General features: G+C 40.8%; 5 non-coding genes across 5 annotated transcripts; 1 reads left to right on the top strand and 4 right to left on the bottom strand.

Annotated features, from left to right (window-relative positions):
• Window positions 1-1,361: 1,361 nt before the first annotated feature.
• Window positions 1,362-1,433, bottom strand: TRNAA-CGC (transfer RNA alanine (anticodon CGC)). The gene has a single exon. It is a non-coding gene; the product is annotated as a tRNA-Ala (tRNA).
• Window positions 1,434-5,598: 4,165 nt separating this feature from the next.
• On the bottom strand, window positions 5,599-5,670 carry TRNAA-UGC (transfer RNA alanine (anticodon UGC)). The gene has a single exon. It is a non-coding gene; the product is annotated as a tRNA-Ala (tRNA).
• A 684-nt stretch (window positions 5,671-6,354) lies between these two features.
• Window positions 6,355-6,427, top strand: TRNAF-GAA (transfer RNA phenylalanine (anticodon GAA)). Its single transcript has one exon. It is a non-coding gene; the product is annotated as a tRNA-Phe (tRNA).
• Window positions 6,428-7,128: 701 nt separating this feature from the next.
• On the bottom strand, window positions 7,129-7,202 carry TRNAT-AGU (transfer RNA threonine (anticodon AGU)). The gene has a single exon. It is a non-coding gene; the product is annotated as a tRNA-Thr (tRNA).
• A 4,041-nt stretch (window positions 7,203-11,243) lies between these two features.
• Window positions 11,244-11,350, bottom strand: LOC147347300 (U6 spliceosomal RNA). Its single transcript, XR_015153334.1, has one exon. It is a non-coding gene; the product is annotated as a U6 spliceosomal RNA (small nuclear RNA).
• Between the last annotated feature and the right edge of the window lie 826 nt (window positions 11,351-12,176).

Here is a 12,176-nt window from a genome sequence, read left to right on the forward strand (position 1 = left end):
AAAACTTATTCATTGAATCTTTGCCCTGAAATGGTTTAGACAGCAGCATTGCAACATACTTGAGTGGAGACAGCCCAGAGATGGCCCTGGTGGGAAGGGGCTTTGTGGCTTGGCTGGTTTGAGCATCTGTCCAGGGTTTGAATCCAGAGGAAGCTGAGCTTCTGACAGATTCCTGCTTTCTTGTGATCTTGAATGAACTAGGAGTCAGCTTTTAGTTTCTCCAAATGAGGGAAATTAGACACTATTTTAAAAATGTTGACTTCATGTTTTAGAAAGCCATCTTCTAATACAAAAGTTATCTTGCAAAGTCTTTGGTAAAGAAATAAGGAACAATTTTTGTACATTCACCCAACACTCAACTAGCACAGAAAACGAAGTGCAGAGCAATGATATTCAGTAGTTTGTGCTGATTTCTAAATAAGTGGTTTCTGTTTGCTTGTTTTGTTAAATACAAGCAACTTATATATCTCTTCTTATTTTCACCCAAACACCTTTGGCCACATCTGGGATGTCAGTATGGTGTTACATGAGGTGTTGTTAATTCATTTAATAACAAGAACAGAAAAGTGAAGTTCAGTGAGGAAATGTAAAAGGTAAGGAATCTAAATCTGCTGTTTGCAAGGTTTCTGAGATTTTACTTTAGTTAGGTGTTTTGGTTGAGGGGGTGGTGGGGAGTTAGAGAGTGTCTTCTAGTACACATTTTGTGTAAATTTCCTGTGGAAGTCGATTTAATATGGAATAAAATAAGCGTGAGCTAGTTCTTTCAAATCATGTTTTAAACGTTTGCATGGCAAAGGTTTTGCTAAGTGCCACCTCACCTTGGGCCAACTTCCACTCACTCACCAAGAAATACTAGGGGTCTGTTGCCTTGCACCCTGTCTCGGATTCTTTGCAGCCCAGGCAGGAGTGGCAGGTGTGGGCACAGCGGTGGGAGCTGGGGAAAGAAAGGCATAAGGAAACCAGAGGAAAGCTTTTCTGTTCCTCCCCTCTTAGACCAGCCAGTGCTCAAAAACTAAGAAAACTTCGAGGAACTGCTTAATTGTTCTTATTTCCTTCCTTTCCCCATCCTGCCATTTAGGGATCCTTTCAAATGGGGCCCAAAATGAATGGGTCAGTTGATACGACTGCAGACTTGGTGCTTCTGACAGAGGAGATGCCGATGAGGGTGGTTCCTTTTTTTCTTCTCTTCCTTCTTTTTTTCTTCTCTTCCTTCTTTTTTTCCTTCTGTGAAAGCCCGCGTTGGATGGCACCAAGGTCCTTGGAGTAGAAATGGTGTAATATTAAAGGGAATCCATTGGACTACATTAAAAAAAGGAAAAAAAAAAAAAAAGAGGCAAAGGAACGTGACAAAATAACGCAGATGGAGGAGCCGGGGGTTGAACCCGGGGCCTCGTACATGCGAAGCACGCGCTCTACCACTGAGCTACACCCCCTGCTATTGAAGCGCTTTGGGGGGGTCATTTATAAAATATTACTTTTCTTTTGATATTGGATTTATTTTCTGGTGGAGAAAATCCATTGGGTTTAATTCCACTGCTTGTGAACTTACTAGCGGCTTCAGTAAAGTTATAGTCCGATTGACGGAGTTTCTAGAGTCTAGGACTTTCCCACTCCTAGGGAAAGTTACCCTGCTCCAAGGTTCACACAGAGGAAATAAGTGACAATTGCTTTCTTTCACCAGAAGAAGTCACAGATTTCCAACACAAATTTTCAGCAGTACCGGCTCAGACAAAGTGCTTTACAGAGGTAGCCGAACTGAACGCCACACCAGGTAGGGTGGGATGCTCTGCCAATGTCCTTTTCCCAGCTGACTCGCATTTTTCCCTCACGCACTACCACGTGTTCTGAGACTGTCTTCAATTCTGATTTTAAGCCAGGGGTCCCGCACTTCTTGAGGACTGTTCTCAAAGAACTTGGGTGGGGGGAAGCTTTAAGGTTCTATCAATTTAAAAACAACAACAAAAACTGACAAGGAAATTCCCTGGAGGCCCAGTAGCTAGGACTCAGTGCTTTCGCTGCTGAAGACGCGGGGTTTAGCCCTGGTGGGGGAGTTAAGATATCCTAGATATCCTAGGGCGGCCAAACGGAGAAGGCGATGGCACCACACTCCACTACTCTTGCCTGGAATATCCCATGGACGGAGGAGCCCGGTAGGCTGCAGTCCATGGGGTCGCTAGAGTCGAACAAGACTGAGCGACTTCCCTTTCACTTTTCACTTTCATGCATTGGAGAAGGAAATGGCAACCCACTCCAGTGTTCTTGCCTGGAGAATCCCAGGGACGGGGGAGCCTGGTGGGCTGCCATCTATGGGGTCACACAGAGTCGGACACGACTGAAATGACTTAGCAGCAGTAGCAGCCGGGCAGCCAAAAACAATAACAACAAAAAGCACTGACATTTTTCTAGTCTGGGGGAAGAGAGGGCAAACGCAGGGTGGTCAAACAAGATTGGGGAACCTAGCAAACTGTCAAACTGGTTTCCCTGAGAGAACCCATTATCATAATGCGAAAACCTACCACAGACATAGATACTTTTAAAAAAGAACCCTAGAAATCTTCAGAACACGACAATTCGAGGCGGTCCTCGAATTGGAAAGCAAAGCAGATAGAAGTGACGGTGCAGGAAAGAGCAGAGTAATCGCTCTTTTTTCACTGGGGTTCTTTCAGCTTCCAAAACAAGTCCGAAACCTTATACTGAACATCTTTATCGTGATGTTCCGTATGATTTTGACGGAAGTAACCCAGGAAGCTTTTCATTTAATCGCTTGAAAATACTGGACAAAGTATTTATTGGTGAAGGCAGGGACGATGGAAGCACTCGATTCTGATTTTTCTTGTTTTAGCCTTCTAAGCCCTTTTCTTGAGCAAGTGAATTCAGAAGCGTTTGTATCAGGGAGACATGTTACAGGAAGGAGAATTTGTTTTGACACAAACTATGGGCTTTTCAAACCATGGCAAAAGATTCCAGATTTTAGTCCAAACCTTTAAAGCTCTTCCAAACTGAGCTATGTTGACCAAGTCTCTACTGTCATTACTAATAATTTTCTCTACTTAAGGTCTGAAAAGCATGACATTCCTTGAGAGATGTTGTTGCCTTGTTCCCTCACTTTGAGAAAGTTGGGGTTTGATATCCTGCCAGCTTTGGTAATTTCAACTACTAGCAACAATCCATGTGAGAGGGAAATGGGAGGCGAGAAAAATCAGTGGGTAGGTTTTCTGTTTCTCAGCCTTCAGTCTTTCAATTGACACAGACACGGCTGAGAATACAAAGGAATCCATTAGCAAAAATTGACTATGAGCCTCTTTCCCTTCCCTTTGTATCCTTTTTTTCCTGTTCCTTGGTAAACTGTGATATATAACAAAAGGGGGCATGGGCTCACTGTCTTATTTCGTCTTATCTTACTTGTGCTGATGCAGTTAGGTTGATAGATGTCAGAGTCATAGAGTTGAAGTAGATCAGCTTAAGGGCAATCCTTTGGGTAATGGATTTACTTTGGATGTGAGCAAGGGGTAAAAATGATAAAAGAAAATTTTTTAAATGGGGAAAGGTGGATGTATTCTTGAAATACGGCATTGATGAGGAAAGGAAAAAGCAATAATGGAGTCTAAGATTCCCTGGACTCCCCTACATGCTTAGCTTATGTTCTGTTAGTAAGCTACATACAACATAGACCCTATACTTCAGTAATCTTCTGTAACTGATGATTGCCTGATTCTTATTGAGGAGTCATTTTTATTTTTCCCCTACACTGTTTCCAACTTTTATACAGAAGCCAGATGGAACTTGGCTTTCTTCCAGGAATGTCTTCAGAGCACATTAGGGTGTTGCTCCACTTCTCACATCCTGCTGTTGGCTTTGACTGGATTCTGAGAAGCGGGGTCTTGAGGGGACAAATCCAGGGCTGCAATAGAATGATGAGAAAGCATAAATGTATACAATTCAGCGATGTTTTGCTCTGTCCTAATTGAAACAAGAAGGCAACTTTCAAGGTTCTTAAGGATCAGCTAGATAAATAAAACAGTGATTTGGATGATGAAAGGCAAGGGAGAAACTTGGTGGACGCTGATAGACTAATACAGGATTAGGGCTCTTTTTGAAGTCCAACACTTAGGAAGACTTGCAAGTAGATTGGTTTATGCAGATATGGATGTGTTTCACAAAGCTAGTAAAAATAGAGAAAGTGGTGGGAATTCTGTTTGTTGTTATTATTGGTTTGTTGATTTATTTTTGCATAAGGAACATAAGGTGGGACAATAAAGGGGAAATAAAGTTGAGTTTGGGTTTGTACATAACATATTTTAAATGCCTACAAGATAGCCTCTTGAGGATGTCTACCTACAAATATTATATATATAACCTGAAGCTGGAATTCTGTGGACATCTCTGAACCTCAGGTTCAGACATCTATGTGGCTAGGAGTAGATGGCCCCCCAAAGCAGGTAGAGTGAGAACTTAAAGCTACACATTAAGACATGGAGGTAATGGAATTTCCCTAGCAGTTCAGCAGTTAAGACTGCTTCCACTGCAGGGGCTACAGGTTTGAACCATCATGACATGGCTGAAAAAAGTTCTAATAGATAAGGAGGTTATTATTAATACATGAGATTGCATCTAGGTTGATCTCATTCTTTTTTTGGTTTAAACTGGTTACTGCTGTCCTAATTTTTCCTTAGAAGAAGACCAATAAAAGTCCCATTTTCTACCATCAGCTTCCAGGTAAAGTGATTATTTCTGCAGAAGCTGCACATCTCTTAAGCCATCTGTAAAAGAAAACAACATCAATTCCACCAGTCCCCAAAGGACAACTTTGAGCAGAAATACTGTTCATGGGCTCTGGTTTATTGAAAGGGAATGTCTCCTGCCCCAACAGCACATACCTGCTGCTGAGCATCTGCTTCTCAACTCTTCGAGAATTCAGTGGAAAGGATGGGAAGGAAACAGAGAGATGGTTGACTTTGTAGAAGCCAAGACCTCTCTGTTACTTGAGTTTATTTTAAAGTCAGGTGTTCTCTAATGGCAGAGGAAGAACATCACTTTGTTTCCAAAATCAAAGCAGGTCAGTGGTGGAGCTTTCTTTGTCTTTTTCCAGGCTCTTACTGGAGAAACAGGAGCCCTTGTTGGAATTCATGTGTTCTCTTCCAGGTATATGATAAAAGTTCAGGAATAATTGTCTATCTAAGGCATTCGGTTTGCAGTCCAAAGTGTTTTCTCCAGGAGTGGTTGGAATCCTGCTCACAGCACCGGCATTTTTTTTCATGACTACTATCTTCAGGATTATTCAGGCTAACTAAATTGCACATGAGTTTCTTTCCACTCCCTTACCCCCATCTTACATTGGATCTTCTTTCTCTTAAGTTGTATTGTTAAGATAGTCCAGGTGAAAAAGCTGGTTAAATTGGTGACATTCCTGGATGTGGAATAAGACTATTCTTTTTTTGTTTTTTTTTTTTCTCTTGTTTCTTCCTTCTGCTGTTCTAGCAACAATATTTACTTTCCATGTGAGGGGGGGAAAGTAAGGAAAGGTGGAAAAGTAGGAGAGCAGAGTGCGCAGGACTGAAGGAACATATATAATGTACATTAAAGAGCAGGGGGAAAAGATGGAGATGCCGGGGATCGAACCCGGGGCCTCATACATGCAAAGCATGCGCTCTACCACTGAGCTACATCCCCCTGTAACAACCCTCTCTTATTTCCATATATTAGGAAATAAACCCATTTTCTGTATTCTTTGGCAAGACTTTTGCCAGAATATCTATTCTGCTAACTCGGAGACTTCTACAATTTTTAAATCAGTTTTTTGATGAATGGCTTTTGCCCAACAATAGTAAATTCTGAATCCAAACTGTTGCTGTTCCTGCTCTTAGCTTCTTCTCAGCCAGGTCAGACCTAGGCCAAAAGACTATGGCAGAGTAGATGGACTAGCGTAAAAGACAGCAACCCGTTCACTAGAAATCATCACCAGGAAGTAGAAAACTGATCCCACATCAACAAAAATTAATCCCTTTCTCAGCATCTTTGAAGATTATGCAAGAATGAACAAAAAGAAGAAAAAAATAAGGAACTCTAAGAAATTAAAAATATATATTTTCCTGTAATATTCTGAGCCGTGTCAGAGGAGCAGAAAATTTTCCAACGAATCCCTATGACTTTCCTGTTTCTCACCTTCTCCCACCATCCCACATCGCCAGGAACTGAATGCAAGTGTCATACACAGAAGACATTCCAAACTTTTTGGGTGGGTAAATATTGTGGACCATTAACAACACTTGAGAAGCCTGAAACATTCTAAAAATGGGTAGAAAAACAATCTCAATTTTGAAAAAACAGATGTTTTGGAAAACTCACCTCTGGGGAGCCGAAATAGCTCAGTTGGGAGAGCGTTAGACTGAAGATCTAAAGGTCCCTGGTTCGATCCCGGGTTTCGGCAGCCTGAGCGTTTTAGTTATATCTGAAAGGACAAAACCATTCTAAAACCTCCCGATCTTGTACTTGACGTCCGATGAGCTTGAGCAAGGGAAATGCTTCTCCTTTGTGTGCACAGCGATTGCAACGCTCTGTGGGTTTTGGTGTGCAAGATGGATAGTGAAGTTCATTCTTATAATTTATGATGCTAATTTTGCTTAATTATAGCGACATCAAGTAACAAATTTTAAAATACCATAAAAGGTCGAAAGAGTGAAGAAAAAATAAAGCTAAATTTGTTTTACTATCTTTGCTGATAACTTTCCCCTGTTTTTTGAGTAGGGGAACCTATATTTTCATTTTGCTCTTGTCCCATACATATGTACCAGGCCCTAACTTTTACATGAAATTAGGGTTGGAGTACCTGAGATAACATTGCAAGAAAAATCCCGAGGCAAGATGTGGTTTGCATATCCAAAAGGAAGCATCAAGAAAATAGGCAGTGTACTAAAATCATGGTCCTGCGCTTTGCTTTCTTAATATATTCTGGGATCGTGCGAATGTACCAAAATCAGTTCCATTTTGTTTCCAAAACCTCTGGAAACTACCTATTATGTCCAAAGCTGGAGGGTGGAAGGCGATTGAAGGTAGGGGGAAAAAACCTGCCAAAACCGAATTTTAAGAGCAAAAGGTATACCTGGAGAAACGTCCAGGTCATCACCAGGAAGGCCCCGCTGGGATTCGAACCCAGGATCTCCTGTTTACTAGACAGGCGCTTTAACCAACTAAGCCACGGAGCCCACGTTATAACCCATATCTGGTTTTCTTCTGGCAGAGAATGCTTACGTATTAGTGTATTTCAGAATAGGGTCTGAGGTGAGTACGATATATTCGTCTCTTTTTAAGAAGACGGAGGGGAAGAAGGGAGAGGGGAAATACGAGTTTAAGATTTTTTTTTTTTTAATTTTTAATGTAATCCTAAGTCATTTTATCTTCTGTTCTACTTTGCAGTTTCATTCCGACCTTTCTTACCTGTGCAAGATCCCTTTCTCTGGAAAATATATATGAAAATATATCAGTATTACTTGATATATGCTTAATATATTATTAATAGATAAAATTTAAATATATTAACATTAATGTTATGATAATAGCAAAGTCAACCATAAGCAACCTTCCAAGGTTGAGAGAAAAATTACTTAAATGCTATAGACTAACGTCAATAGCACCCAGACCTGGAAAATAGCTTGAGAACTTGATGAAAGTATAGATTCTTGGACCCATCACGCAACTCCTGAATGAAGTAAAAATAAGGCAGGAATCTTTGTAATTTAAAAACTTCTTCAGATTATATTGATGGCCAGATAGGTTAAAGAACTGCAATTGATCAAGAAGGTAGACTGAGTTCAAATAAGGCAACCTGGTGACAAGTTTCATCTGGAAAAGGTAGGTTAGGAAAGGGGGAGGTTGGGCAGAAAGACTCCTGGAGTCTTGAAGAAAGGCAGGCAACAGAAGCTGGGGGATTTACCACAGTATATCACATTTACAATAACCAGGCTTGGCTTAGAAACAATAGTAATGAGACAGTTTGAGAGAGAGAATTACAAAATTTTGAGCAGGGGGGGAAATGATGATAACTTGCACATGATGAAAATGGAATAAAGAACTTTGATTCCAGAAGTTTAGCGCTAACTTCCTTGGATAGTAACCACCAGTATTCAAAGCTTGGTAAAGGTTCCATAAAACTTTTTTATATTGGATCTATTACACAGATATCAGATTCTAAAACTGTCAGTTCAGTTCAGTTCAGCCACTCAATTGTGTCCGACTCTTTGCAACCCCATGGACTGCAGCACGCCAAGCCTCCCTGTCCATCACCAACTCCCCCAGCTTGCTCAAACTCATGTCCAACCAGTCAATGAGGCCATCCAACTATCTCATCCTCTGTCGTCCCCTTCTCCTCCTGCCTTCAATCTCTCCCAGTATCAGGGTCTTTTCCAGTGAGTCAGTTCTTCACATCAGGTAGCCAAAGTATTGGAGTTTTAACTTCAGCATCAGTCCCTCCAATGAATATTCAGGACTGATTTCCTTTAGGATTGACTGGTTTGATCTCCTTGTCAGTGAGGTATTATAATTCATTCTGTTGGCATCTTCTTTATCTGGCCAGAGAATTGTCTTTTTTTTTTTTTTAAGTTAGCTGATTTGTTGTCTTAGAATTTTGTAACAGAAAGTGTAGTTTTCAACAGTTTCTTGCCTTGACATGAATGAATGAGCTCAACTCCACTGGGAGTCCTGGAGTCCCACGTGGGCTACTCTATCACTTTCTGAGTTTGTTCTCAGTTCTTGCTACAGGCTTCATATCTTGTGAGTTTTGTTCCAAATAGAATCAGAACAAAACTTCATATCTGTACCTATTCTTTGTTATCCTTTGAAGGAGTGAAAATTTTAAGAGCAAATATGGGACGGCAGAGTAGGGTTGGCAGTGAGAACAAATCCATCCAATTCCTTTCCCTCCAAGAATGCAATAACAGGAAAGATGAAACAGAAATTAGAAAGAATAAAATTAAACAGCTGAAATCTCTGAGATGGGATCACTTTTTTCTATGCAGCTGATGATGGCCATTCTCCCGCTCTGCAAAACCTTCTGCCTTTAGCTCCTGACTTTGCTAGTGTTTTCTGTGTGATTTTCTGAGGTGTACCAGGCAAGGTTTCCTTAACATATGTATATATGATGACAAAGATTTGAAAGCGTGGAATTCCCATCCTCCTTATTTCAGTTTTCTAGACAAGTCACGTCAAAGATGGAGGACAGTGTCTGTGGTCAGAAAGCTTCTACATATGAATTAGGGAAGAGTTATTGACTAAATTTGATCATCAAACTCTAGCAACAGATCCAAGTACTCAGTTGGATCTCAGAATCTATTTCAGTCACATTAGAAAACTCTACATTCACTGATCCGAATACTCGTTTTAATAAATTGAGGTTTGGATAGCAACAGCATCCTTGTAAGAAGTGGATTTATTGTGCAGTGTCTACTCATGCAGATATAACTCAGATCTATAGACTTTAATGTCTGGTGACTGTACTGAGTTGCCCTCAGTAGAGCCTGGAAGATTAGGAAAGAGTGGAAGAAAATTAGTGGGCAGGCTTTCTGCTCCTCAGTCTGCAACCTGTTTCTTGAGAAAGACAGTTGAGAAAACTGGGGTAGAAAATTGTGCATGGTCTCCTTATTTTTTTCTCTTTCCACTCTTCTTTCAATTGTTTTTGCAAGTGAATCAATAACTGGTTTGTGGTCTGGTATGATTACTGCCCTGGATGAACAGTATCTTCCTTTGTTGTCTCACTCCACCCAGCTTTCCTTGTTCTGACACAATCAGGTTTAGTCGTGGATTCCAAAGCCCTTGGAGTAGAAATGCTTGAGTGCTTAAAGCAACCAACTAAATTAGATAGTCTCCCTTGAATGTGAGCAGGAAAAGATGAGTAAAGAAATGCAAAATCAAAAGTAAGAAAAAAGAGGAAAAAAAGAGAGGCTCAGACATGGTCCTTGTGCTCAGTTGTGTCTGACTCTGCAACACCATGGACTGTAGCCCACCAGTCTCCTCTGTCTATGGGATTTTCCAGACAAGAATACTGGAGTGAGTTGTCATTTCCTACTCCAGGGGATCGTCCCGATCCAGGGATAAAACCACATCTCCTGTATCTCATGTATTAGCAGTAGCACTGAGCCACTGGGGAAGCCCTCAGACTTGGAGGTAGGGGGTGGGGGAGCCTTAAACCTCAGACATCTTCCATGCTCTGTGATCTCTCCACAACTCAATTACATCCACCCAGACACGTGGCTTCCAAGAAAAATTTCATGACTAATTACCTTCCTTCCTTTTCTGGATGTCTTCGAGGACCTAATAGTTGGCAGAGTAGAGTTTAGTCTGTGCAGCTCCTTTATTTCCGAACCTCCTACTCTAAGTCTGATCTTACAGCTACATCATGAGGAGGGGCACTGCAGCACAAATGAAAGGACATAGTTACACTCAGTCTTCCCAAAGTTGATAGGCGCTAAGGGCTGCATGCCAAGGGATGTGTGAGTAGCACTTGCATCCACCAACACAGAAAAGCCCATTATGGAACATATCCTTGAGTCTTCAAATGCTCCCTCCTTCCATTTTATTCCCCTCTGCCTGCACAGACTGCAAATAAAATGGAAAAACATAACGCAGAAGGATGTGAGAAAGAGAAGTGTGCTTCCTTGTGAATTTAACTGCAGGTGGGGAAATTAGACACAAAGGATGGATTCACAATAATTACGATGAAAGGATACACCGCCAGCCCGGCACTATGTCTACAAACCTTGCAGTGACTTTTCCAAGCAGATGCTACAGCTCTGGTTCTTAAAGACACAGAAGACAGAAAGAAAAGGAGGAGGAAAACAAAGCATTCCTGAGAGCTAGCTATTACAGAGTTTTTGAGTTTTTTTCTTTTTTTCCAAATGGAGTTTTCTCAGCAATGAAGAGAATGCAGAGGAGATTTGCAACTAGGACAAAATCTACCAAATGAATTAATTGATTATATATCCAGTAGCTAGGTGTATGTTTGGGTGGTTCATTACTTGAGCTTTTAAAGTTTTAGTTAAGGAAACAGTGTTCAAATCCCTAGGGGTTCAGTATTGGCGTGTTTGCACTTATTCTCCAGTTATTGGTGGTGTCGGGATATGACTCCAGTAATTTTTAACTGGTAGAAAGCAACTGAAATCTTGTCTGCTCTTAAAGTTATGAGTATTTGCAATAGGATCCTTTACCCTTCCCTTTACCCTAGTGGTTGGTAAACTATTGCCTGTGAGCAAAGAATGGTTTTGGAACATTTCCCGAATTTGTATGTCATCCTTGTGCAATGGGCCATGCTCCCTTTCTCTATATCTTCCCAGTTTTAATATGTGTGCTGCTGAAAGAGCAACATTTTTTTTTTATTTTAAAAGGTCAAAAAATACAGTAGTATTTCATGACACATGAACCTTATATGAAATTCAAATTTAGGTGTTCATATATAAAGTTTTATTCAAACACAACAACCTCATTCATTTACACATCATCTATGGCTGTTTTTAGGCTAAAATGTAGAGTAGTTGTAATAGAGATGGTACACAGCACCTTTTCCCTTCCCACTGCTGCTGTGGATACTACACATTGCAGTCACTCAGTGATGATTCCTCAAGTTTTTCAGTGTCACAGACATAATATTTTATTATTTAAAAAAATCAGCAGTAGTTACACATCATTTAAAAACAATGAAAGCCGACCTCGACAGTGAGCTCCTTTGGCTGAACCATGACACTTGTTGTCCAGTCTAAGTCATATCCGACTCTATCGTGACCCCATGCACTGCAGCATGCCAGGCTTCCCATGACACTGGGAACCATGATACTGCATCATGTCTATGCTTTAACATACTGAAGGAATTAAAGTATCATGAGCATCATCCCAGTGAGCATCTACTCCTTTCTCACAGGAAGACAAATCATCCTCGGTATTCACTAAAATACCAAAACCTAGGGTTGAACCAGGGACCTTTAAGATCTTCAGTCTAACTCTCTCCCAGCTGAGCTATTTCAATGTTTAGATTGTCAACTTTGATTTTTGGAAGGGTTCAAGTTCCTAAAGCACGGTTGGCCAATATACTTGCCCACCCAGAAAGATTGGAATATACTGTTTTCCATGTATGTCAGTTAGATACAATTCCTGGCAGCAGGGATGAATAAGTACAAATGGAGATTTTTAAAGAG

This window comes from Bos grunniens, chromosome 23, assembly GCF_055505025.1.
Source record: "Bos grunniens cultivar Pamir isolate PY7600 chromosome 23, Bosgru_T2T1.0, whole genome shotgun sequence".
Lineage (NCBI taxonomy): Eukaryota > Metazoa > Chordata > Mammalia > Artiodactyla > Bovidae > Bos > Bos grunniens.